Genomic DNA, 27,400 nt, shown 5'->3' with positions numbered 1-27,400 from the left:
TCAATAGCAGAGGCACCTGGGTGGCTCAGTCGGTTAAGTGTCTGCCTTCGGCTCAGGTCATGGTCCCAGGGTCCTGGGATCAAGCCCTGCCTTGGGCTCCCTGTTCGGCGGGGAGCCTGCTTCTCCCTCTCCCTCTGCCTGCTGTGTGCTCTCACTCACTGTGTGTCTTTCTGTCTCTGTCAAATAAATAAATAAATAGTGCATAGCATGCAAGGCTTTTCATAATGTCTTTAAATGATTTTTCAACTTCATCTCCTACTACTTCTCATCAAGCACTCCTACCCTCTATCCCACACTTGAGAAAAGTCAAGCTATTTATCATATTTCAACTTGTTGGTTACTCTTTCATGTTTATGACATTCTACATACTCATCTTCTGCCTGGAAAATACTCATCTAACAATAATCCTTACTCACCCTTTGGAATTCAAGCCAAATGTTACCTCCTCTGTCAAGACTTTCTTGAATTCCCAAGCCAGTTGTTCCTCCGTGCTCCCATAGAATATTCTGCTGACTCTTCTCATAGCATTTATATTATACTGTGTTCATCCTTTTCCGCCATCTTGACCAATGCTGTTCAATAGAAACCTAACACAAGCCACATTAATTTTAACTTTTCTACTAGCCACATTAAAGTGTAAAAACAAAGAGATGAAAAGAATTTGCATAATATCTTATTTCACCCAATACATCCCAAATATTATCATTTCAACATGTAACCAATATAAAATTTATTAATGAGGTGTTTTAGCTTATTTTTTTTGTACTAAGTCTTCAGAATCCTGTATTTTTTTTTTAAAGATTTTATTTATTCTCAGAGACAGAGAGGCAGAGGGAGAAGTGGGCTCCCTGCTCACAGGGAGCCCGACACGGGACTCAATCCCAGGACCCCGGGATCATGACCTGAGCCCAAGGCAGATGCTTAACCATCTGAGCCACCCAGGCGCCCCCTGTATGTTTTTTGAACTTTTAGCATATTGCAATCCAGACTGCCACATTTGAAGGGCTCAATAAGCCACATATATCTAGTGGCTCACAGATGGGACAGCTAGTGTGAGCTTCAAAAGGGACCCTATCTTGTTCATTTTTTTATTCCAAGGTGCTTGATTTGTAAGAAATGCCTGATAAATGCTTGTTAAAGGAATGAATGAATGTCAACTTCAGAGTCGGGGACCTGGGGCGATGAAGGAACTGAGAAGAAGAGACGACAGTATAGCAAGGCACAGGGGACCCCGAGCAAACAGCCCGAGGTGCCGAGGTTTATTTTCCATACTCTTATATACCTTCTACAGCAGGGGCGTAGTAAGGCACATTCCTCCATGTATACAGGATTAGTCAAGCACTGTAAACAGAATTTACAGGACAAGGAAACAAAGAGGGGAGTGCACAGTGTGCTGTTTACAGCTGGCTTCCTAACTACAAAACATCTTCTGCTGCGCACTTTAGAACTGACCACACACGTTCCAAGGGCATTTCACTCTGATCCTTTCGGGTTATTTTTAACCCTGCAACCTTGAGTTTTCTCAGAGATCTCCAGTCTGAGCGAACATGCACCAGTGGTCATTGCGGCGTTCTGTTTCCTACAAATGAACAGATGAATGGTGATAAAAATAGCTAAGGTTGACTGCTTGCCATGTGAAAAGGCACTGTGATAAGCAATGTACATCACTCTGATCAGCAAATGTTCATTAGCATTCGATGGCTATTTAACAGTTATTAAATAATTACATAGTCTTGGGAAAGCCAATGGGCACATTATATAGTGACTCGGAAGACCAGTTTTAAAATAGAGTGGATATAAATAAATGCAGGGGATGGGTAAGAAGTTTTAAGAAACAATGCTGCACAGTAGAAGGGCACATGCTTTGGAATTAGACACACTGTGTTAGAATTCCCAACTCCACTACTCACTTATATGCTCTTAGGCAATTTAATTAAATTCCCTAACTTTCCACTTCCTTATCTGTAAAATGGAGACAGTAATACCCACCTTGTTGTGAGGTTTGTAAATAGTATCTTCAAAGTGTTTGGCTAGAAGATAGGCATTATTATCAGTTCTAGGAAGTCTTTCACTCTTTTTTTTCTTTCAGATTGATTTATTTATTTTAGAGAGAGAGAACGTGCATGCAAGTAGGGGTGGGGAGGAGCGGGGAGCTTGGAATCTCAAGCAGGCTCCACGCTGATCGGGGAGCCCAGTGTGGGGGCTTGATCTCACCACCCTGAGATCATGACCTGAGCAGAAACCAACAGTTGGACGATTAACCGACTGAGCCACCCAGGCACCCCAAGATTTAACAATTTTAAAGGTAAGCATTTAGGTAAGGCTTACCATGTATCAGAAACTGTGCTAAGTGCTTTAAAATATTAATGCGGACCTACAGCCCCCGGAGAAGATGGCCGTCCCAGCAGTGTCTGGGTTGTCCCAGCAGGTGTGATGCTTTAGTATGACTGTGGTCAGGCCGTTTTCCAAGCTCATGCGGCCACCTGTTCAGGGATATGATATTGAAGGTCGCTATGCCATTGAAGGTCACTATGCCACTGCTCTTTATTCTGCTGCATCTAAACAGAATAAACTGGAACAAGTAGAGAAAGAATTGTTGAGCGTAGCACAAATCTTGAAGGAGCCCAAAGTGGCTGCTTCCATTATTCCCTACATAAAGCGTTCCGTGAAAGTGAAAAGCTAAATGACATGAGTGCAAAAGAGAGGTTCTCTCCTCTCACATCCAACCTGATCAATTTGCTTGCTAAGAATGGTCACTTGGACAATACCCCTGGAGTCATTTCTGCCTTTTCGACCATGATGAGCGTCCACCGTGGAGAAGTACCGTGCACAGTGACCACTGCATCTCCTTTAGATGAAGCCACTCTTACTGAATTAAAAACGGTCCTGAAGAGCTTCCTAAGTAAAGGCCAAATCTTGAAATTGTAAGTTAAGACTGACCCGTCAATCATGGGTGGAATGATTGTCCATATTGGAGAGAGATACGCTGATATCTGCGAAAACCAAGATTCAGAAGCCCAGCAGGGCCATGCGGGAAGTTTTCTGAAAGTGTTGATTTTCTGTCAGTGAAAATTCCTAAACTTGGAGCAACAATAACATGCTTCCTGAACAGAAAAAAATAAATAAAAATAAATAAAATATTAATGCATTCGGCTTCATAACAACCCCAATGAGATATTACCATTATTTCCACTTTATTGCTGGGAAACTGAGGCACAGAGGGGCAATAGCTTGCCCAAGGTCACTTAATAAGTGGTGGTGCTAGGATTCTACACCCAGAAGTTCAATTCTGGTGTCAGGACTCTTAATCACTATGTTTTCTTATTCTCAAGCCCATCATTGCCTTATTCATGAGGAAAAAAAAAAACAACTCTGCAATTGACTGCTCTAATAAACCGGTTTTGTTTATGGAGAAACTAATCTATGCACTCTGCCCTGGAGAATAAGAGATTAGAGATTATGTCAAATGTAAGTCTTATTTCCTTAAAGAGTCATACCTTTGTATTTGCTGACAAATTTTTACACATAAGTGTGGTTTGCTGCATGAGTTTCTTCCCAGTTTGGGAAGAATTTCCCAATTTGTTTGCAAATATTTCTGAGAGCAGGCTTCTCCCTAGAAGCTCAAAGACGTGCTAGTACTGATCTTAGAGACTTTATGCAGAGTTCTCAAAAAGCACCACCCAAAAAGCAGGAAATAGGTGAGTCAGAGTCCATGGCTTTCACCTTGGATGGGCTGTGATGTTAGAATACAGATGACAATCTAGTGATCCCCATTTCTAGTCATCTGCAGCAGCTCTGCTCTGATCTAAATACAAGGGGAGTAAATCTCCAATAAAGAAAGAAAAAGATTAAAAAAAAAAAAAAAAGGAGACAGGAAAAAGAAAAGAATAGTTTCCAGGTCTCAGGGTTCTACTGATTTTACTACTGCCCAAAAATGAGGTCTAAACATGGATAATGCCATCCACAAAAAAAGGGCAAAATGACCATCTAATCAGATGAGGAAAGAAACTGGCCAGAAAGATGGTTTCTTTTTTTTCCACAATGATGCTTGGAAAACAGACAACAGATGGTATTTAAAGAAATACTACAAATACTGTTTTTCTTCTTCCCAACACCTGTAAGCCACCAGGACCCTTTAATCAATAGAGGAGATAGTGAGAATGTAGGGGAGGCAAAATTTTACCTCCACTTTCTTAGGGTTTTTCAGCCAGGCCTGAGAATTAAACTGATAGAAGACAGATTAATAGGAGAAAAGTATACAAACCTATAAGTTTTATATGATATGGGAGCTCTCATAAGAAAAGAAAGATCCAAAGATATGGCAAACCTACCGGCTTTTACATTAGGTTGAACAAAAAGGCAATTGGGGAGAAGTATCTAAACTATATGGGGAGGCCATAGGAAGGTAAGTATTATCTTAACATGGTCTATTTATACAGGATTCTCTTGGCCTTAATTCCCCAGTGAAGAATGTTCATTTTCCCCTGGTACAGAGAAGGCATCTTTCACACAGGAGTGTTTATCTCCTGTTTTCAGGAAGAACAGGGGAGAACTAAATGCCCTTCTTTGCATCTGCTGTTTTTTAAGTGCCTTTCACTCAAAATAGTCCTTATGTCAAAGTGGCATACTCCTTTCGTTCTCCCCCTTTGAAAACTCCCCCAAAAGATTCATAGTCCAGAATCTGAGTTGGCAGATTATTCTGTTTCTCAGTGATTTAGTCTCTTAAGTCTTGGGAACAGGTCTGTTCATTTAAACAGCTGTGTCTCAGTTCAGGAGGTGGTGATGAAGATGAGGGTAGTTGTTCATCTAAGTTAGGTCACCATATGATCTCACCAATGAGACATTTACTGAGGAGTATTTTTTATAGAAATCAAAGAAAAATGAATATTAATAGTTGGAAACAATTTCTGAGTCCAGAGGACAGCCAGTTGAGGAGATTTCTAGATTTTTTAAAAGATTTATTTATTTATTTTTAGAGAGAGAAAGAGAGCACTCATGTGTGCGCACCTGATGGGGGGAGGGGCAGAAGGAGAGGGAGAGAAATCCTCAAGCAGACTCCATGCTGAGGGCAGAGCCCAGGCAGGGCTTGATTCTAGGACCCTGAGAACATGGCCTGAGTTGAAACCAAGAATCTTATACTTAACGGATTGAGCCACCCAGGTACCCCAAGAAGATTTCTAGAATTTAAGCAAGAAGCTTCTTTATATGGCAGAATAAGGATGGCAGTTATAATTTGACAGATTTCCTGATTTGCAGTTTGAAGGTCTCTCTTGCTGGGTGTTCCAGTGAATTTTCTGAGTGGCCTACACAAGTAGACATGAAGTTTGTCTATCTATGATCTGTTGTGGTGATTTTCTGAAGTTTATATCAGGTCATCCAGCTTTCACGTATAGGCGTTCAGGAAAAGGACAGTTTTCATTCTTTGTGATTTCAAGTCAGAAGGGTGGGAGGAAAATGGGAAATTTTGGTTTGGAAAGTTGTGGCCATATGCTGGAGGAAATTAGAATTCAGGATCTAGATGAGTTTCTAGCTAGAATACAAAACCTCAAAGACAATGAAAAGGGCTAGAATCCTAATTGTAAGGGGATGTTACAGTTCTTCACTGAAATGTAATTTTCTCTCCCCATTTTTATTAAGTATAATTACAGTAAGACTTTTTTGTTTGTAAAATAAGTTTAGTCTCATTAAACTTGGCCTGATTATTTATATAAGTGCAGCAAGAATAGTGATTTATCACATAGGCTCTTTTTAAGTTTGTTTTGTTGGAACTTTTAATAAGGAATCTTAGATTGAACTTTAAAAGCCATTTGAGGCTAAGAAATCAAGCCAAGAATTCGCCATCAGACTTTGCCTGTAGCATCCATAGATTTGGGTGAATTCCTCTCTTTTCAAGGTACCCAATGGATCTTAAAATTCTTGGGCCTGCCAGGAAGTAATCTTGCTTACTTACTTGTAGGGCTGGGAATCCTGTAAGCAAGGTATTGGGCTGGTGTTTCAAGAGGTGTTATAAGCATTGGCTCCATATAGTCAACCTTAGTTCCTTAAAGGCATCTGGTCATGTTATTTTTGTTTAAGATTTTACTTATTTATTTATTTGAGAGAGAGAGAGAGAGAGAGAGAGAGAACAGGAGGAGGTGCAGAGGGGGAAAGAATCCCAAGCGGACTCCACACCAAGCATGGAGCCCAACTTGGGCTCAATCCTGTGACCCCAACACCATGACCTGAGCCAAAACCCAGAGCAGGGCACCTGACCAACTGACCACACAGGTATCCCTCCATCTGGTTACATTTAAGTCTATGTACCTGTCAAAATGTGACATTACAGTCAAAGTCTTGGTAATATAACCAATGTTTCCGGTTGTTGTAAAGAGAACAAATTCTTATTGAACCTATGCAAACAACTATATTATCATGAATAAGAATGTTTATTAAGAGTCTCGAAATTCTGGGGGTGCCTGGGTGGCTCAGTCTTGGTTAAGCATCTGCCTTAGGCTCAGGTCATGAACCCAGGGTCCTCGAATCAAGCCCCGTGTTGGGCTCTCTGCTCAGCTGGGGAGTCTACTTATCCCTCTCCCTCTGTCCTTGCTTGTGCGCTCTCTCGCTCACTCACTCTCTCTCTCAAATAAATAAAATCTTTAAAAAAAAAAAGTTTCCAAATTCTGGAGGGATCATGTGGAAAGAAAAAGATAAATATTTTAATTTTTGCTTACAAAGGTATAGTCTATCAAATTGAGATAAGTTATAGATAGCTTAAGAAAAAGAAAAGGGGTTTTCTTTCTTTATTTTAAAAAGATTTTATTTATTTATTTATTTATTTATTTATTTATTTATTTATAGAAAACGTGTGTGAGCAGGGGGGGAGTAGAGGGAGAGAGAGAGAGAGAGAGAATCCCAAGCAGACTCCATGCTGAGTGTGGAGCCTGATGCAGGGTTCGATCCCATGACCCCAACATCATGACCTGACTTGAAATCAAGAGTTGGATGCTTAACCAACGGAGCGTCCAAGCACCCCAAAAAAGGGTTTTCTCAAATCTCAAAAACAAAACATTAAAGGTCTAACAATGCTTTAAACAAAAAGTCATAAAATTAAAACCATCCTTATCAGTTCATTCAGTCTCATGTACTTGCTTCTTGTTTGCTTGATCTTGGGTTAGCAGTTTAAATCAATCAGTTTTTCCATTAGAATTCTAAAATTCTTAAAGTTTTTTTTTTAAGATTTTATTTATTATTTGAGAGAGAGAGAGAGTGAGTGGGGGGGGCAGAGGGAGAGGGAGAAACAGACTCCCTGCTGAGCATGGAGCCTGATATGGGGCTTAATCCCAGGAGCCTGAGATCACGACTTGAGGCAAAGGCAGCTGCTCAACCAACTGAGCCACCCAGGAGCCTCCCCTCCCTTTTTTTCTTTCTTTCTTTCTTTTTTTTTTTTTTTTTGAGAGAAAGAGTGCGGCACACCAGTGGGCATAGGGGGAGAGGGAGAAGGAGAGAAGGAATCTTAAGCAGGCTCCAGGCTCAATGCAGAGCCCAACATGGGGCTTGATCTCATGACCCTGAGATCATGACCTGAGCTGAAATCAAAAGTCGGACACTCAACTGACTGAGCCACCCAGGCGCCCCAGAATTCTAGAAATTCTTATCCAGCTTAGTGTTATGATCTTAGAGTTATCAGAAACCTGTATTCTAGAGTACTTGTCAGGGTCTTTTCAACGGATCTCCTTCAAGATGAAACATTTTTTTATTTTAAAGATTTTATTTATTTATTTGACAGAGAGAGACTGCGAGAGAGGGAATACAAGCAGGGGGAGTGGGAGAGGGAGAAGCAGGCCTCCCGCCGAGCAGGGAGCCCGACGTGGGGCTCGATCCCAGAACCCCGGGATCACGACCTGAGCCAAAGGCAGACGCCCAACAACTGAGCCACCCAGGTGCCCCAGGATGAAGCATTTTTCCCTGCAGTTGATTGTAAATGTTCTCAGAGAACAATCAAGAGTAAGACAACGGTCTATGAATGACAAAAGACTTAAAAATAGCCATGGTTACAGATCTGGTGAGAGTTCACTATTAAAAAAATGATACAATTAACAAGAACATTTGGTTATTTCTGTAAAATGCAATGTTTTCAAATAATAATTGGAATTTTGATTGATCATGTAGGCAGTAAGGACATTGACAGATTTCTAGAAATTCTGTACAATTTTTAAATATTGGTAGCATCTACTCATACAAATACGACCTAAAGAAAGTTATTTATCACTTTTATTTGACAATGTTTCCCATGTAATATCACATCTCAAACAAGCTATTAGTTTAATCTCTTTTTATAAGGATAGAGAACAAATCTTTGAGATCATCTAGGGACCCTCTGAGAAATTCCAAAGTTAGTTCAAGGTCAAGAGACTCATTTTGAATTTGATTTTGGGAAATTTGTCAAAAATGTCTAAAAGTTTAGAGCTCCCCTTGACATGGCGCTGAGGGGGCCGCCGGTGCTCTGGCTCTGCGGCTGGCTCTCCAGCTCTGCACTTGGTTGCCCAACTTCTTCCTGCTACTGTTTTCCAAGGATAAGAGAACTAAGACCTAAGTCAAATCTCATTTCCAAGACAGCATTCCAAATTTATTTGTTTATTTTTAGAGACAGAGTGCAAGTCAGGAAGGGACAAGGGAGAAGTAGAGGAAGAGAATCTCAATCAGGCTGCCTGCTGAGTGCACAGCCCAAGGTGGGACTCAATCCCTCGATCCTGAGATCATGACCTGAGCTGAAATCAAGAGTCAGATGCATAACCGACTGAGCCACCCAGGTGCCCCTGGAGGAAAAAGTCTTAATTACCTTTATTTTTATAGACAATATTACAAAAATCATTGGCATATAATGAGGTGATCCAAAATCCTAAGATGTAGGAAAGATTGTAGAGTACTAAGGAGTTAATGAAAATATTGTTATATGTCTAGATTTTGTGATATTTGTGTGGCCATCTTTTAAAATTTATAATTTTTTTACGGGGTGCCTGGGTGGCTCAGCTGGTTAAGCAACTGCCTTCGGCTCAGGTCATGATCCTGAAGTCCCGGGATCGAGTCCCATATCGGGCTCCCTGCTCAGCGGCGAGTCTGCTTCTCCCTTCTCTTGTGCTCTCTGTCTCTCATTCTCTCTCTCTCAAATAAATAAAATCTTAAAAAAAAATAAAATTTATAATTTTTTGTGATTTTTGTTCCTCATTCTTTTTTTTTTTTAAGATTTATTTATTTATTTGTCAGAGAGAGAGCAAGAGAGCACAAGCAGGGGGAGCAACAGGCAGAGGGAGAAGCAGGTTTCCCGCGGAGCAGGGAGCCTGATGCAGGACTCGATCCCAGGACCCTGGGATCATGACCTGAGCTGAAGGCAGACTCTTAACTGACTGAGCCACCCAGGCGTCCCGAGACTTTTGTTCTCATTCTTAATAAATATTCACTTATTACCTAAAAAAAACAAAAAGCCTAAAGGTTTAAAACACTTAAGTAGTATCCCAATGACAAAATACTTAGTTATCCATCTAATTAAAGTGACCATTAAGAGATTTTAAAGGTAAATATAGAAAGTCACGTAACTGTTAAAAAAAAAAACCCTTAGATTCTTTAATATTGAAGATTCAGTTTTCTTATGTAATCAAAGACCTGATAAAGACTATGTGAAGCACAGGAAATTATTCTGATAAGATAGAATCTTTATTTCCTGGCAGATGATATAAAAGGTAAAGAAAAACCTTTTATAATCTATTATTAAAAGCAGACCAATAATCTAAGAAACTGTCATTAAACTTATTTTGTATCAGTATATTATTGAGCTCATTTTTTAAAACTCCTATAAATTATCCATTTAACTTTGGCCAGCTTTGACCTTGCAACATAAAATTTCTTTTCCACAAACCTGCAATTTTCTACATCCACACAGATTTTGTCTTATTCCTTTTCTCTTTCTTATTCTGGAACATTTAGTCATTTTGCTTAAGGACAAAATTACTTCTTTTTTCCTCAACAAAAACACATCTGCCTTTGTCATATACTCTTTATATAAAAACACATCCCATTCTCCAACTATACTTTGTACACAAAGTTTTTTTTCTTTGCTGTTTTTATTTTTAGTTTTATTTTCATATATAGATTATAAATATTATAGATTACAAATTTTAACCATTTAGTAACCTTTATTTTCCAGTGAAAATTAGGAAGCAGGCAATTGTGAACTACTATATATATCAGCATCCTCTAGTAGCTTAGTAAATCTATGAATACATCATTATAAATATTTATAATTTTTAAAGACTTACACTTTTTCACAGTACAGTTTTTTTAATGTAGTAAAAGATATGCTTTCTAACAGACCAAAATATCTTTTTTTCTCTCTATAAAAATTGAGAAGCCAAAAGCAGATAAACTTATATTTAGCAATTAATGTTTTAGTGTATTATCTTATTTAGAAATTATCTAAATATTCAGTGAATATCCATCATTTAATTTAACTTAATATAACTTTAAGGTTTCAAGTTGCCAAAAAGATTTTGGAAACTATTTTTAAGCAGACATAATACTTTGTTTAATGCAACAAAGGCAGCATAATCTTAAGTTATTCTTTAGATAATCACAGGCGAGAACTTAAAAGTTAAAATATATGGCTCTCTCCAACTTTCATTTTGTACTGCTGTGTTTTACATACATGAAGCAATTTATTTTTATTGCATATCTTGTCTTTAAACTGAATTTATAATTTTATAGTCTTAAGCATCTTGTAGAGATAAACTCATTTGATTAGTAAACCCAAGTAGAAAAAGTTGTATCTCTTCATTATGTTTAAGGTTTACAACTCTGAAGACATGATTGTTTTTATTAAACCAACAAACTTAAACTAGCTTTAATTTACCAAAGATTGTCCTAGGTCTTGTGAACCTGAAAAACATTTAGGTTAGTTTCTATATTTCTGAGAGTTTTAGAATACTTAATTTATGTAAGTGCTTATTTTTTTAAACTGATTAAATAGAGCTCTTTTACAAAGTAATTTTGGCAATATCATATGAAAGTAGAAAAATAACACATTACATAACATGTATACCTAAGATGCATACAGACATAGAAAAAGAGATCTTAGAGTTTTCATTTTAAGTCTCAGCCATGAATTAGGTATATATTAAGAAACACAAAATTTATTAACTTATATAAGAGTGATCTTTGCCTTATAATTTTTTATTTCAATTTGATCTTCTTATAGGTAACAATAGGTCATTTGTTTAGGATGAGAACTCTCTAAAAAATCGTTTTAAATAGGGGCGCCTGGGTGGTTCAGTTGGTTAAGTGTCCGACTCTTCATTTCAGCTCAGGTCATGATCTGAGTCCTGGGATCAAGCCCTGCATCAGGCTCCATGCCCAGCATGGATTCTGTCCCTTCCTCTCCCTCTGCCCCCTCGACCCCCAGCTCGCACATGCAAACACTCTTTCTCTCAAAAAAAAAAAAAAATCCCTTTAATCATAAAAGTCCAAATATTCAAAAGTATACCTTCTTTTTAAAAATGAAGTATAATTGATATACTATATTACATTAGTTTCAGGTGTACAACATATTGATTCAACAATTCTATACATTACTCAGTGCTCACCATGATACATGTAGTTACCATCTGTCATATAATGTTATTACAATATTCCCTATGCTGTACTTTTCATCTCTATGACTTACTATATTTAACTGGAAGTTTCTACCTCTTAATCCCCTTTATTTTGCCACTTCCCACTTCCCCTCTGGTAACCACCAGTTGGTTCTTTGCACTGAAGAGTCTGTTTGTTCATGTTTTGTTTTCTAGGTTCCACATATAAGTGAAATCATATGGTATTATCTTTCTCTCTCTGACTTATTTCAGAAAATATACGTATTTGAATTGTGACTCAAAAACAAAATGCCTTTTTATGGCTTACAATCAAAGTCTTTTATGGCTTAATCATAGACACAAGAGGAGTCCCCAGAGAGAGTGCAAAGGATGCAGCCCTCCCCAAATCCAGTAAGTTCATTCCCAGAGTTAGCATAAGAGTGCCAAGACTTTCACTGTTACTGGAGTAAGAATAGTGTTTGTGAAACTACTGTCTCTTGTTATCTATGGGAAGATGAGATGCCTCCAGCTATAGCCCAGCTTATCTGTGGTGCTGGGTGGGTGAAATCAGGATGAGAGTTTCCTAACGCTATGAAGGCAATGAAAGTGAGACAACAAAGGCCCTTCATGGACTGGGACCTCTCATTAAGACAAACTTCCTGAAGAGCTGGTGATATTGGACAAAGAGAATGCTGCTTGTCATTTTGTGTCTTGGGTTTGCAGCCTGTTTGTCTGGTTCCCTGACGCAAGCCAACACTTGTACTCTCCGTGTGATAGAGATCCTAAGCCAAGCTCTCCTCAAGACATAAAATAGGATGAAAGGAACATGCTCTGATTTTTCCCCCTTATGATAAACACCACAAAAGACAGAGAAGGAAAACAATCCTAGGAGGCTATGGATTATACCAGTGGTTACCCAAAACCAAATTTACAAGAGTCACAATTCAAAGAACTAATTTTGACAAACATTTTTCTCCTGTCAATCTATATTTAGAAAGATAAAACATACAGGAAGACTCTTACTGTTCTCCTTTTGGCTGGGCCTGCAGGCAGAAATCTGAGATACTGATGTGGTAAGGATCTTACCTTCTCCTGGCCTTTGGTCAGATGGGACCTGATCTCTTAGTGTTACGGTCACTGATGTCCCATCATTGTCACCAGGAATTGTAGGGGAGGCAATATTTTACCTCTGTCTTCTCAGAGTTTTTCAGCTGATCCTGAGAATTAAACTGATAGAAGACAGATTAATAGGAGAAAAGCACACAAATCTATGTTTTATGTGATGCAGGAGCTCTCTCTCATAAGGTAGATCTAAAGAAATGACAAAACTTACAGGCTTTTATATTAGGTTGAACAAAGAAAGGCAATTGTGGAAAAATATCTAAACTATATGGGGAGGCCATAGGAAGATAAGTATTTTAACATGGCAAAGGGGCATATTTGGAGCTGGCATAGCCTGCCACCCTTCGAGAACCGAAAAGTCAATAGTAGGATACAAGGAATGATTTAGAAGGGCCAAGAACATATCAGCTATATTTTTGTTTCACCTAGATTGAAGTTGTTGAATAACTGAGGGTCAGATGATTCACTTCCATGTGAAAACCAAACTTATCTCACAGATCTAGTATTTGTTCAATACTCAGCGTTAAGTTTCACCCTCCTTTTATAGATGGGGAAATGAATCTACAAGGACCTGTGTATACTTGTTCAAACTGGCAATAGATGGATAGTGGAAATGTTAGAAAACCTGGTAAAATTGTTTTTTTCCCCCTTAATAACAGGCTTTAAAAATATGTTTAAAGTAGATGGATTCTGGATGTCATAATTGAGTACAGGGCAAGGTAGAAATGACCAAGTGATTTGCAGAGAATCACTGGCATCACTAGAAATTTGACTCTCTTGTGAAAAGTGGCCCGAAACTCTTTCTACACAATGAAAGTGAGCATCTCTGATGCATTCTAGCTGGCTGTAACAGGTTCTCCACTGTAACTACAAAGGAAGTTGTGTTCAACTTTAGTTTTATCAACACGGGTATTTTTAATGTGAAATAGTTACTCTTAAATAGTTCGCATTCTCATGAAATCTGTAAAGATAAAGCATGGTAAAAATTACTAATTCTAGGAGTGCCATGGAGACGTATGTAGGATTCCATGCTACTCATTGGGGGGAAACACAAAGATGATAAGCACAAGGCAAAATGACTTGATCTTGTTTTGGAGATGGCAAATGTGGCTTGGTAGAAAGATTATGGGGTTTGCCAGCAAACAGATTTAGATTTCAATCCCACTTTTGTCACCTAACAGCTGTGTGATGTTGGGCAAGCTACTTGTCTCACTGAGTTTCAGTTTTCCCATCTATGAAATTCAGATGAATAGATGAATACTTGCATAGGGTTGTTGGGAAGATAGAGTGAAGAACCTCATCAAAACCGTTTAAAAAGACATTGGCAGAAAAATATACGAGTTAAAAAATGACACATGCCATAAGAAAAGCGTTTCCTCAGAGCAGGAAGAGGCAGTGTTTACATAAAAAAATTAATGCTTAACCTTCCTTGTTTTTTGTTTTTTAAAATATCATGAAATTCCAAGGGATTCATAATAGCTATAACAACATTATGTGTAGTGTATGTGTTTCTGGTGTTTATTCCTATATATTTTCTCAGTAATACATGGTATTTCTCTTTAGGTTGTCAACTATTTGTAAATAGGTGTAAATTATTTTTGCTTGGAGGAATTTACCTTCATTTACAGAACTGTGTTTCTATAGCAAGGATCAAAAGCACATACAGGTATTTCATATTTGAATAAAACTACAGTGCAGTTGATTCCAATATATGGCAGCCCAAACATCAGGGCTCTTGTTGCAAGATGGGGAAAGCATTTGAATGATTACTTTCTTTGGTATTATTACACTACTACATAGAGGTTAGACTCTGGGCAAAATCCTTCATTGCCTTTTGTGGAGACTATCACTCACTTTTTTTTTTTTAAGAATTTATTTATTTATTTGAGAGGGAGAGAGAGAGAGAGAGAGAGAAACAGCATGAGAGGGGAGAGGGTCAGAGGGAGAAGCAGGCTCCCTGCTGAGCCAGGAGCGTGATGTGGGACTCGATCCCAGGGATCGAGACCTGAGCCGAAGGCAGTCGCTTAACCAGCTGAGCCACCCAGACGCCTTATTACTCAATTTTTGTAGATATATGAATTCTTTGAATTCACTTAAGAATGATGGTGCACTTAGGGACAATGGTCAATACAACATGCCTTCCCATGAGTTTGTACCATCTTGGAGAGTGAACCACTGTTCTAATTTTAGATCCTCCTCCAGAAAGCTCATCTGGGGGGGGCTTGTGGAGGGATGTCTCTGCTGGAGGTGCATGTTACATACACATTGACTTGAATCAAATGAGATGCCTTTATGCTCTCAACCCTAATGTTATTTTTGAAAATCATAATGTGCTCATTAAGCAATTACTTAATTTCTTCATGTGGTTTCCTCAGAACTAAATAGTAGGTTATATTTTTATATAACTATTTGAAAAAAACCATGATGTTTGCACAAAAATGTAAAAATTTGCAATGAAAGTATTCTCCAGAAATAGTGTCTAATTGCACATGCTGATAAATCCCAGCAGTGGCTTACTTAGTTCTGGTCTTCTAAGAATATGCCCCTAAATTCCCTAAGCGTTTAGATCGTTAGATAGCTGGCATTTACACATTATTTTTATATGTATTTCCTCATCCTGAATTACACTGGAATGATCCATTTGTCTGTCTTCCTATTAGACCCTATGCTCTTTGGAAAAATTATATGCCTAGTTCAGGGACAAGTACTTTAAACAAAGGCATTTATCTGAACTGAACAACTTAATGACTAAATTAACAAATATGAATCATGTAGTCTTTTTAAATTTTTTTTTATTTTTTAAAGATTTTATTTATTTGATAGAGAAAGCACAGGTAGACAAAGCTGCAGACAGAGGGAGAGGGAGAAGCAGACTCTCCGCTGAGCAGGGAGCCCCACGTGGGAACCTGGGATCATGACCTGAGCCCAAGGCATATGCTTAACGAACTGGGCCACCCAGTTGCCCCTGAATCACACAGTCTTCAATTCTTTTGCAGCTGGTGCTCTTTCACAGGCTAGAATTTGGCCCAGAGTTCTTATGTTTGTTTTGGAAAGGTTACTATTGACCCATTTATAACAAGTGATTCACCTGGCCCTGGCTATTTTCAGAATTCTGCTACTGGTCTGGATTCCAGGCACACAACATCTGGCCTAACCTAGTGGAATGCCTCATCCCTGAGGGCAAGCAGCTGCGTCAGCTGTGTGTTCTGTGTCCTGCAGGAATGACTGCGCATGGTGCTGGACTGTGAGCTCCACCAGGGCGGAAGCTATGGTATTAACTAATTAATTAATTATTTTTTTAGAAGCTATGGTATTTAAGTTAAAGTTTCCTGGGTTCAGTACTTAGGTCAGCTACGAGGTAGGGAGCTCACTCAACTTCTGTAGTTTCCAACCGGGTGCAGCATCATGGGTGCTTTGGTACCACTAACAGGGCCAGGCACTGAAACAAGCTCTAAATCCTCAAAGAAAAATTGGTCTGAACCATCTTAGCTGATCCTTAACTATCAACCCCTGTGCGCTAGTCACTGCGCCAAGAGCTTTCACTCACTTTAAATTCTCACAATCCTTTTTCTTTCTACGGTTTGTAGTTTTTGAATGACAGGCGGCTAAATCATAGTGAGATTGTACCACGGGAGTCTCATGGAGCCTAAGGTTACAGTAATGTTATTCTCACAATCCTTTTATTTAAAAAATTAAGATATTATACATTATTATATATTAAAGTGCCTTGAGTGCACTAATATTAACTGTACGGCTTGATAAAATTTTTACAGATGGATACCAACCAGATCCGGAGACAGAACGTTTCCAGCTCCCAGTAGGTTCCCTCGTGCCCCTTCCATTCCCGGGGTCACCATTATTCTAACTTTTCTCACCATCGATACGTTTTGTACGGTATTATTGCGGCACGATTGGTCCGCGGCGCTGGACAAGACGCACGCTCGGTTTCCTCGCTAAAAAGCATCCCGCCGAGGTTGCAGGAGTCCACAGAGCCGCGGCTCCCCTCTCACGGACCCGGCGCGGGACTCCACGTAGGCGCTGCGGGAGCACGCCACAATGGCTGCCCGCGCTCTCCCACTCCGGTCTCGCCGCATTCTCCCACCTTGCGACGGGCAGCCGGGCGTGGCCCTGGGCGGCCACCCGCCGGAATAGGAGCGGCCAAGCGGGCGCTCCGGAGCCCGGGATGAGGGGCGCGCGCCCATTGGCTGAACTTTTCCCCCGTGGACGGGCCGGCCGCAGAGCCCGCCTCCCGGCCCTCTCTCGGCGCTCCCGTTGGCAGTTCGCGTCCCACCCGCGCCCGCCCCCGTCCCCAGCCCGCGGTGATGGAAACGGGGTTGCGGGGGGGCGGGAGGCCGAAGCGGGGAGGCGGGGGTGAGCTTTCCTCCCGGTAAGGGGGCGCGAGAGACGAGACAGGCCAATCAGGACAAGACGTGGAAAAGAGGCGCCGCGCCAGCCAGTCACATCGCGAGGTCCAGGTCGGGGAGGCTGACGCGAGTGGCACAGCCAATGGGCGTGCCACTACCCGTCCGCTCTTCAGCAGCCGGTCGGGGGTGGTGGAGGAGCGAGTGAGGAGAGCGCGGCGGCGGCGGCGGCGGCGGCGGCGGAGGCGGCGGCGGAGCCATCACTGGACGGCCAGGGGGAAAGCGAGGCCCGAGCTTCTGCGTCTAGGTGAGAGGCAGCGACGCCGGGCGAGGGGAGGCCGGCCTGCGGGCCCCTCCTCGCCTGGCCCGGGCCGGCGGCTGCGGGAGCCGGGGCGGCAGGCCGCCAGAGGCGGTGGCGCTAGCCGCCGCCCCGCCCCCGCCCCGCCCCCGCCCCCACCCAGAGCCGCCCGGAGCGGGGGGCGCCCGCCTCTGCCCGGCTGGTCTGTGCGCCGCTGGGCCGGGGCCACCGCCCTCCAGAGGGCCAGGCTGGCGAGCGGGGACGCACGGAGGGGCCTGGTTTGCAGCCGCGGAGCCTTGGGGGCTCTGCCTGGTGTGCGGAGGCCGCAGGGAGGTGGTGAAGGTGGGGCGGGGTACTCAACGGAGGAGCGGGCTCGTGTGCTCCGGGGTGGCAGTCAGAGGAGGCCTGTGATTGAAGGATTTCTGGTCTGAGGGGGAAGAAAGTGATGGGAAAAGGGTGATGCTCAGAAAAGGGTGCCCGGGGAGAAGGTGCGGAGCCGGGGAATGTGGCTGGCCTTTTGGAAGTAAGCATTGATAGAGGGTGGGGGGAAATCAGCTGGGAGTGAAGGGAGGGTAGGTTTTTGAAGGTTAAGATCTCTGGACAAATGGGGACAAGTGGATTTGGAATAAGAGGCATCTACTCAAACCGGAAGGTGACTGAGAGAAGGTTTTAGGTGAGGTGTGGCTGGAAGCTGTTTGACTAGAAGGCTTTACGTGGCCAGTGAGGAGAAAGTATATAAGGAGCCGACGAAGTCGGTTTATGTACGGTAGCCGAAGGGTGTGGATCTTTTATGACTAAGTGAGCAAGAATAACTGTTCCTGTTGGGAGAGACTGGGGAGCCGGGTGTCTCAGGCAGGAGTCAGTCAGTCAGGTTCATTGGTTCATTCGCTCCTCATGAGGGCCAAGCACTCAAAAGTTAACTCTCACAACTGAGGCTGATTGTGTCTCCTTTCCCCACCCCCGTGATAGTTCGTCTAATTGTTTTGCCACAGCAGCACACAAACTCGCCGTCTCTAAAGTAAAAGCACACGTATTGTTTGCTTTTGATTGGATGGCAATGAGGAGTCACTTAATTCTTTATGTTTTTAAAAAAATCAAGAATGTGTTGGTTTAAAGGCAGCCTCAGAAGGTCCTTTCAGAAAATCTGCCCTGCAGGGGAGTTTCTCAACTATTTTGTGTGATATAGCATAAAAATGACGCAAGATCTCTTAGAGTAACACAGTGAAAATTAACACATAAGTACAGTTCCGTTACTGTAGGATCACCCACTTCAATGCAGTAGAATTTGAGTATGTATCATACTTGTTGGGAAGTTTTTTAGTCTTGGGAAGAGTGTTGTAGCAAAATACGTTCAAAGTTCTTTTCACTTAGAGGAAAGAAAGATGGTATGTGTGTATCACTGCTTGCTGCCTCTCAGTTTAAAGCTTTAGGAGTTTTTATTTGTGGGGTGTGGGTGGAGGTTGGGGGCAGAGAAGAGGTAGTAGAAACGAAAGTGGCCCACTACACATTTTCAGTGGATTTAAATGGGAGGAGGTGATAGGCACTGAGATAAAATTTCTGCTTGAGGATAGGACAAAAGGATTGTGAAGAGTTAAACACTTTTTGACAAACATGAAGTGCTGAGGACAGAAACCAAAGAGGGCATATGCTGTATACGATATGTCCTTAGCATCATAGCTAATGGACCATTCTTTAGGAGGTAGAAATAATTTTGTGGAAGTAATTTCTTGGTACTGCTTTTCACTGATCACATTTTACCCTTAGTATAACAGAATATCTAAGTGCTAAGGCCACTCAGAGCAGAGAAAGAATAATCCAAGTGGTGTGGAGATAATCAGGGAAGGTTTCCAGGAAGAGGTGAGTTTTGAGACATCTTTGGAACTAGGAGTTTGGTTGTGTGTTATTGCAAAACAAGATGACATTCTAGTAGTTTGGACATGCTATCAGCAACTGTGGACAAGAATGACACATTAAAAATAGTTTTAAGGAGGAGGGAAGATTTGAATGAAGATTTAAGAGTAAGGAGATCAATTATGTCTAAGGTTGTAGCTTAGTTGAAAAATAATGGTTCTGTCTGGTGGCTAGGAGAGAAGAATTAGAATAGTTAATGATGGAGACAGTAAGGGAAAGAGCACGAAAATATTTTTTGGTATTTTTGGTAAGAAAATATGTTGATAAGTTGGGTTATTAAGAGGGAGATTTGGTGTTCAACCATAAAATAATCAGAAACATTTTTGAGTCCTGTAGTAGATTGTGTTGATAATAATAGCAAAATTTATTGGGTGCCACTTTGTGCCAGACACTGTTTTGAGCTTTTTGAGCATCATCTTTCTTTGATTATCACTGTTTCATAGATGAGGGCACAGAGATTCAGAGAGATTTAATTTGCCCAAGGTCACACAGCTAGTAGGTGGCAGGTCAGGATTGGCAAAGTCAATAAATATTAATTGAGCATATGCTTCATGCCAGGCACTGTGTTAAATGCTGGAGGTTCAAAGTTGACAAGCAAATCCAAAGGTCAGGCTGGAGGCACTTTTTTGGAGGTTGTCAGGAATTAATAGAAGAGAACCAGTGAAGGAAGAGAAAAAGATGAGTTGGAGAGACTCTTGTAGGCACTGAGGAATATACTGTTTTGGAAATCTTAGGATAGAAATAGTTTTAAAAGAAAGAGGAAGTAGTCAACCGCAAAATACGTAGCTCAGAGACTCAGAAGAACAAAGACTGAGAAGAAACCGTTGAGTTAAGTCAGGAAAAAACTGGTGTGAATTTAGTCTCAAAAACCAGAATTAAGATAATAAGGTATAGGTAGATAGTTACTCGTGTTTAGTGGCAAGTGCTCTATACAAATTTAAAATATGATGGCAGTTATGGTCATATTCATAGGACAGATGTTGGTATGTCCCTTTCTAATATTTTAATCTTTGGCTGCTAAGATCATGGGTGGTTTAAAAATGCTCATACTCTTTGTATTTTCCAAGTTTAAAAAAAGCATTACTTTTATAATTAGTGGGGGAGAAAATCATTCCACTCAAATGAGCTAATAGGGAATATGTGGGTGGGCTTCTCTGAATTATGTTTGGGGAAGGGGAAAAGATGGTCTTATTTCAGTGTGTACTGCTGCATATGAGATACTTTGGTAGCTACATTCCTGTCTTGGAACTGACTAGACATATTCTGAATCTGTATATACAGAAAGATGGCATTTGCTTCATCTGAGGGATCGGTTTACTAAATCACCTTGAAGCATGGAGATAGGGTCTTGCTTTTTCTGAACATTGTTTTTTTAGGGTTTAATAAACGAATTTGAGGTTAAAAGCACACCACTCATTCGATTGAGTCATTTTAACTGTGTCTTTTGGACTTTATACCCTTCTTTCTTCCCACACATTGGTTCTGTAGTTCCTCTCTTAGTGGGTTTGTAATGGGCTTAGATTTTCAGTTCAGTAAGACCATATGAAAGTGCTGAATTTACATATAACTAATTTAGCTTAAAATTTGTCATTGTTTTCTGTTCCCAATTTGAAGAAGAAAAGAGACAGATTTCAAGACAATGACATAAGCTTCTCTAATCAAATAATTATTCGAAAACAAACTAGTAGGATTTGCCCCAGGATCAGTAGTTTTATTCCAGTCTCTAAAATGGAGATGGAGGAATCTTTTAAGTCAAGAATAGGATCTAATTTTTAGTTTAATTTGGCCCATAGGGATTGTGGGAGGAAATTTAATATTTCATCTAGGTACTGTGCTATGTTCCTTAAATAAATTATTACATTTAGTTCTCATACAATTCTCCAAGGTGGATAACCTATTACAGATGAGAGAATGAGGCTCAGAGAAGTTAGTAAGTGACTTTCCAAAGGTTGGAGAGGTAGAAGCAGAGCTGAGATTCAAACCTTGCTTTGTGGAAAACCAAAGTCCACGCATATGAGATAAAAGACAAGAAAGACTTGTTTATATTAATATCTACAATTGAAAAAAAAATGCCACATAGCCTTAGGTGTTTAGTAACTGTTACCTTAGAGGATGGGACTGTTGCTCTGTGTGTTTGCTTTGTGACACTGGCTCTTTTTTTTTTTTTTTTAAGATTTTATTTATTTATTTGAGAGAGAGAGAATGAGAGACAGAGAGCACAAGAGGGAAGAGGGTCAGAGGGAGAAGCAGACTCCCCGCTGAGCAGGGAGCCCGATGCGGGACTCGATCCCGGGACTCCAGGATCATGACCTGAGCCGAAGGCAGTCGCTTAACCAACTGAGCCACCCAGGCGCCCTGTGACACTGGCTCTTAAATAATGGTGATTATTATGTGTCTTTTAAGGTGCATTATATTACCTTTAGAGGTACGTGTTTTCACATTTTGGTATTTTTTGAAATGAAGATGTAATTTACAGTGTCTTTAAAAATGTTTATGAAATGGGCACCTGGGTGGCTCAGTTGGTTAAGCGACTGCCTTCGGCTCAGTTCATGATCCTGTAGTCCCGGGATCGAGTCCCGCATTGGGCTCCCTGCTCAGCAGGGAGTCTCCTTCTCCCTCTGACCCTCCCCCCTCTCATGTACTCTCTCTCTCATTCTCACTCTCTCAAAATAAATAATAAATAAATCTTTAAAAAAAAATCTTTAAAAAATGTTTATGAAATGGATACTGTCTTTTTTTTTTTAAACTTGAAGATCTAATTGTCTTTATTAAATGATTCATGAATTGGACAGCAGCACCCTATCTAGTAAGTAGAGAGGCACTCCCAAATGGCTACTATGTCTTAAAGTCAAATGTGTGTCTCAGAATTAAGTGTGGTATATGCATATAGTCTGCATGTACAGTGCCTTAGCAGTTTGTTGTGTGCATTTTCTTCCCAGCTCCTTCCTTTACTTAGCCTATTACCTTTTTTTTTTGGTATGGTATAATATAGAACTGAAGTATATATTAATAATAAAATAGTCATCTCTTTAGTTAGTGTAATATTATAGTGTAGAAGAAAGTACTTTGATGTGGATAATTCACATTGCACTGTGAATCAGCAGATCTGAGTTTTAATTTTGGTTTTGCTAGTAACTTGATGAGTAACTTGAGGCAAGTCACTTCCCCTCTCTGAGCTTTAGTTTTCTCATCTCTAAAATGGAGTGGGGAGGGGAACTTTTAGACCTGTCCAGCTTGAACAAATGGTTCTTTCTTTAATTAAAAATGTGGATGCCTTAGATCCTTCTTAAAAACTGTATTTATTAACTTTCTGCTATTTTTTCTTTGTCTTCATCTCTTTGTCTTTTCTCCTTGCCCTTTTTTTTCTATGGATCCTTGAGAGTACTATCAGATCCAATGTATTAGAAAGGATGTGTTATTTTTGATATCCTACATTTACTAAGACAGGATATTTGAGAAAGTAGGTATTTAGTAAATAGTTAACAAATGAATATATGTTTTATATGAGTTTAATAAAAGGATCATTTAAATAAAATACCATCCATAAGCTGTTAAGGTTCTTTGAAAGGTCATTCTGCCTAAATAATGAAATGTGTTTTGTGAAGTAAATTTATCTGCTCTCTGTGGGGCAGATGTATAAAGAAGAAAACTACTGGACCTGTCTTTGAGAAGTTCTCTGTTCTAGTAGGAGAAGGAATCTCTTTTAAACTTTGTATTATGGAAAGTTGCCATCATAAAATGCACATCACCAACTTTAGCAGTTACAAACCTGTGGTTAATCTTGTTTCATTTCTACCTCCACCCACTTGCCCCTTTTTTATTTTGAAGCAAATCCCTAGACATTTTTACCAATTACTACCATATAGCATGATGAGTGTGACAATAGACATGCTAAGTGAAGTAGAAATTGTTCATTTAAATACAGTTTGAGACGTGTTATACTGTGCTAGGCAAGAGAAATTAGATATAATAATCTACTGTAGAGCAGGGGTAATATAATTGGATAGACTGAATATACATATATAAAACAATATAGCAACATGAGATCATATACCAAAATTGGTGATAGAGATTTTAAATGAGAGATGACATCATAGATTTTAAATGAGAGATGACATAATGTGAGAGATCACATTCATATGAATGAAAGTAGGATTTAGATAGGGAAAAAACATTCAGGGGTGCGATGAGGTTGATCACGTGGAGAAAGCATATAGTTAGAAAATCTTACTTTAGCTTCATAGAAAAAGTTATATCTAAATCTGTATCTCTCTATACCTTTTAGACCCCTACAGCATATTATTGACATACTTTGATCTTGAATCAATATTTGAAAAAAGCCAATTTCTGTGTTACAATTTAAGACACAGTGTTTTATGGCTGTATCACTGTCTGTGGTGAATTATTTGGCACATTTCATTAAAAAGCCTTCTAAATATCTTAGTACCACATGTATTAATGGATCCATTTTGTCTAGAATGTGTGTGCCACCATCTTTCAAATATAAATCATTTTGAGATCTTAAATGGTGGTGTGTATGTGTGTTTAAATGTTAACTGTTAGACAATTTTAAGATTACTTTGAAATATCTAGTTTATATCATTCTTGTCTTTTATGGAATTCTGCCAGAAATGTTGGCATGACATGAGTTTTCTCACAAGAGAAATCCTCCTTGAATTTAAGGAATTCTTACCGTTATATATTATTATTATGGAGTATTGACTTAAATACTTTGAAGTATTAATTGAGAATAAAATCTTAAAATGTGTTCCATAATGCAGAGATTTTTAGTCAAAGGTCATGACCTCTTTTGAGCATCTCCTCAAAGCTTTGTGCTATCTCTTTAGAAAAGTAAACAGCAATCCCTCCTTGTCTGTAGTTTTGCTTTACACGGTTTCAGTTACCTATGGTCAACCTAGGTCCGGAATCAGGTGATCCTCTTTCTGACATATTAGAAAGTCAGTAGTAGACTAATAGTAAGTCACGATGCCTAAATCATTTATCTTCCTTCATCTCATCATGTAGACATTTTATCATCTCACATCATTATCAAAAGGGTGGTTACAGTACAACAAGATACTTTGGGAGGGAGAAAGACCACATTCACATAACTTTTGTTGCAATATATTGTTATAATTGTTCTATTTTATCATTATTATTATTGTTAATCTCTTACCTTGCCAAATTTATAAATTAAACTTACCATAGGTATGTATGTATGGGAAAAAACAGTATGTGTAGGGTTTGGTACTATTTGCAGTTTCAGGCATCCACTGGGGGTCTAGGAATGTATCCACTGCAGGTTAGGGGGGATTACTGTACTTACACACTTTGTTTTTCATATAATTTCAGGGGGTTAATAAGACTCTCAGAATCCAGGGCCCCTGGGTGGCTCAGTCAGTTAAGTGTCTGCCTTCAGCTCAGGTCATGATCCCAGGGTCCTGTATTCGAGCCCCGCATCGGGTTCCCTGCTCAGTGGGGACTCTACTTCTCCCTCTCCCCTTACCCCTCCCCCTGCTTGTGGTCTTTCTCTCTCTCTAAAAATAAATAAAATATTAAAGAAAAAAAGACTTTCAGAACCCATTGTGGGTCTATGGATTCTAGTTTAATAAACCATTCTTTAATGTATAGGCAGAAAACATACTGCTAAAATTCAACTCAAATTTATTTTGGTGTGTACTGCTCACCTTTTACAAACAAGTGTCTTTCATTATTGAGTGATAAAAATGATAAAACTCATTATGCATATGCCTAATATAAAAAAATAGGCCAATTCTTTTTTTTAAAGATTTTATTTTTATTTTTTTAACTATTTATTAGAGAGAGAAAGAGCATGAGCAGAGGGAGGGAGAGAGGGAGAGGAAGAGAGAGAATCCTCAAGTAGACCCCCCGCCAAGTGCAGAGCTGGACGTGGGGCTTAATCCAGGACACCGAGATCATGACCTGAGCCAAAATCAAGAGTTGGCTGCCCAACTGACTGAGCCACCGAGGCGCCCCTTCAAGATTTTATTTTTAAGTAATTTCTACACCCAGAGTGGGACTCAAACTCATGATTCTTTTATTTATTTATTTATTTTAAAAAATTTTTTATTGTTATGTTAATCACCATACATTACATCATTAGTTCTTGATGTAGTGTTCCATGATTCATTGTTTGTGCATAACACCCAGTGCTCCACGCAGAACGTGCCCTCCTTAATACCCATCACCAGGCTAACCCATTCCCCCACCCCCCTAGAACCCTGTTTGTTTTTCAGAGTCCATCGTCTCTCATGGTTCGTCTCCCCCTCCGACTTACTCCCCTTCATTCTTCCCCTCCTGCTATCTTCTTCTTTTTCTTTTTTCTTAACATATATTGCATTATTTGTTTCAGGAAGTACAGATCTGTGATTCAACAGTCTTGCACAATTCACAGTGCTCACCATAGCACATACCCTCTCCAATGTCTATCACCCAGCCACCCCATCCCTCCCACCCCCCACCACTCAGCAACCCTCAGTTTGTTTCCTGAGATTAAGAATTCCTCATATCAGTGAGGTCATATGATACATGTCTTTCTCTGATTGACTTATTTCACTCAGCATAACACCCTCCAGTTCCATCCACGTCGTTGCAAATGGCAAGATCTCATTCCTTTTGATGGCTGCCTAATATTCCATTGTGTATATATACCACATCTTCTTTATCCATTCATCTGTCGATGGACATCTTGGCTCTTTCCACAGTTTGGCTATTGTGGACATTGCTGCTATAAACATTGGGGTGCACGTACCCCTTCGGATCCCTACATTTGTGTCTTTGGGGTAAATACCCAGTAGTGCAATTGCTGGATCGTATGGTAGCTCTATTTTCAACTTCAAACTCATGATTCTGAGATCAAGAGTAGCATGCTCTACCAGCTGAGCCAGCCAGGCACCCCAAAAATAGAACAATTCTTAATTGGATTCTTGGGAAAAAATAAGCTGTAGCTAGCTTAATAAATATGTTGAATGATTTTATCAAAGATTTTGGAATAAGTATATGGTACTTCATATAATGGCTGCTATCCATCCTGAATTAAGAAGAAGTAGAGTATGACTTTAAGAATGGATAAATATGGGGGCGCCTGGGTGGCTTAGTCGTTAAGCGTCTGCCTTCGGCTCAGATCATGGTCCTGGAATCAAGCCCCGCATCGGGCTCCCTGCTTGGCAGGAAGCCTGCTTCTCCCTCTCCCACTCCCCCTGCTTGTAATTCTCTCTCTCACTGTGTCTCTATCAAAAAAAAAAAAAAAAATGGATAAATATATTTCAAAGGTAAAGGAAAAAACTACTTTGGCCTTACTTGCCCTTATATATTTGAGATCTGTGGAGAAGAGGGTCTGTTAAAGTATTTTGAGTTGTACATTTGTGTTAAAATCATTCGTATATGTGATAATGGGGCTTAGAAATGTGTTTGGGCTGAAAGGGTTGATTCTCTTTGGAGACCGGAGATTGTGTTTATCATCCATCTAGTTTGAAGGATGGTCCTAAATAAGTTTCTCAGAAATATGTGGTTTTAAAAGGTTGTGGGTTGCACCTAAAATGTAATCATAATAGTGGGTTTTAACATAAGTAGAATCCTCAGGAGATAGGAACAGTTGAATTAGCTGCTATTGAGACATTTGACTGTTTGAAGATCAGTGAATTTTAGGTGTATTGCTTTAAAGTGATAACCTTTGTGACCTATTAGTTAATAATTCTCTGAGTATCTAATGTACTACTAGGAAACAGCTTATTCTAATATGTAGTAATAGATACATAATGACTTTGAGAGCTAGGAGAAGGAGGATTTAACCCTCAGTGATTTTGGCTCCTTTTCAATGAATTTTACCAATGATCAGAGCTGTTAATTGACTGGCCCAAGGTCAGGTGGTTACTGGCAGTCCCAACAGTGTAGTTATTTATTACTGATTTTTAAAAAATTTTTAACTTATTTTATTTAAATTCACTTAGTTAACATATAATGTATCATTAGTTTTAGATATAGAGTTCAGTAATTCATCAGTTACATATAATACCCAGTGCTCATTACATCATATGTCCTCCTTAATGGCCATCACCCAGTTACCCCATCCCTCCACCCACCTCCCC

The 27,400-nt window shown here is 39.9% G+C and overlaps 1 protein-coding gene, 1 long non-coding RNA gene and 1 pseudogene across 3 annotated transcripts in view; 2 read left to right on the top strand and 1 right to left on the bottom strand.

Moving 5' to 3' along the window:
• Nucleotides 1–920: 920 nt before the first annotated feature.
• Nucleotides 921–17,233, bottom strand: LOC112840711 (uncharacterized). Its single transcript, XR_003212578.2, has 3 exons — nucleotides 16,508–17,233; nucleotides 12,687–12,829; nucleotides 921–1,579 (listed from the first exon to the last, which is right to left on the bottom strand). It is a non-coding gene; the product is annotated as an uncharacterized lncRNA (long non-coding RNA).
• LOC112840710 (ATP synthase peripheral stalk subunit OSCP, mitochondrial pseudogene) lies at nucleotides 2,393–3,086 on the top strand (annotated as a pseudogene).
• A 1-nt stretch (nucleotide 17,234) lies between the features above and the next one.
• FAR1 (fatty acyl-CoA reductase 1) overlaps nucleotides 17,235–27,400 on the top strand; it is a 68,294-nt gene continuing 58,128 nt past the window's right edge. For both annotated transcript variants that reach the window (XM_073882887.1, XM_025894138.2), the window contains exon 1: nucleotides 17,235–17,390. The gene's annotated coding sequence lies outside the window, so the exon portion shown is untranslated. The remainder of the gene's footprint in view (nucleotides 17,391–27,400) is intronic.

The sequence above is a fragment of the Callorhinus ursinus genome, unplaced genomic scaffold, assembly GCF_003265705.2.
Source record: "Callorhinus ursinus isolate GAN/ISIS: 27379988/994484 unplaced genomic scaffold, GSC_fseal_2.0 scaffold49, whole genome shotgun sequence".
NCBI classification, from domain to species: Eukaryota; Metazoa; Chordata; class Mammalia; order Carnivora; family Otariidae; genus Callorhinus; species Callorhinus ursinus.
Note: the sequence above shows the minus strand (reverse complement) of the source record. Positions and strands in the feature narration are given on the sequence as shown.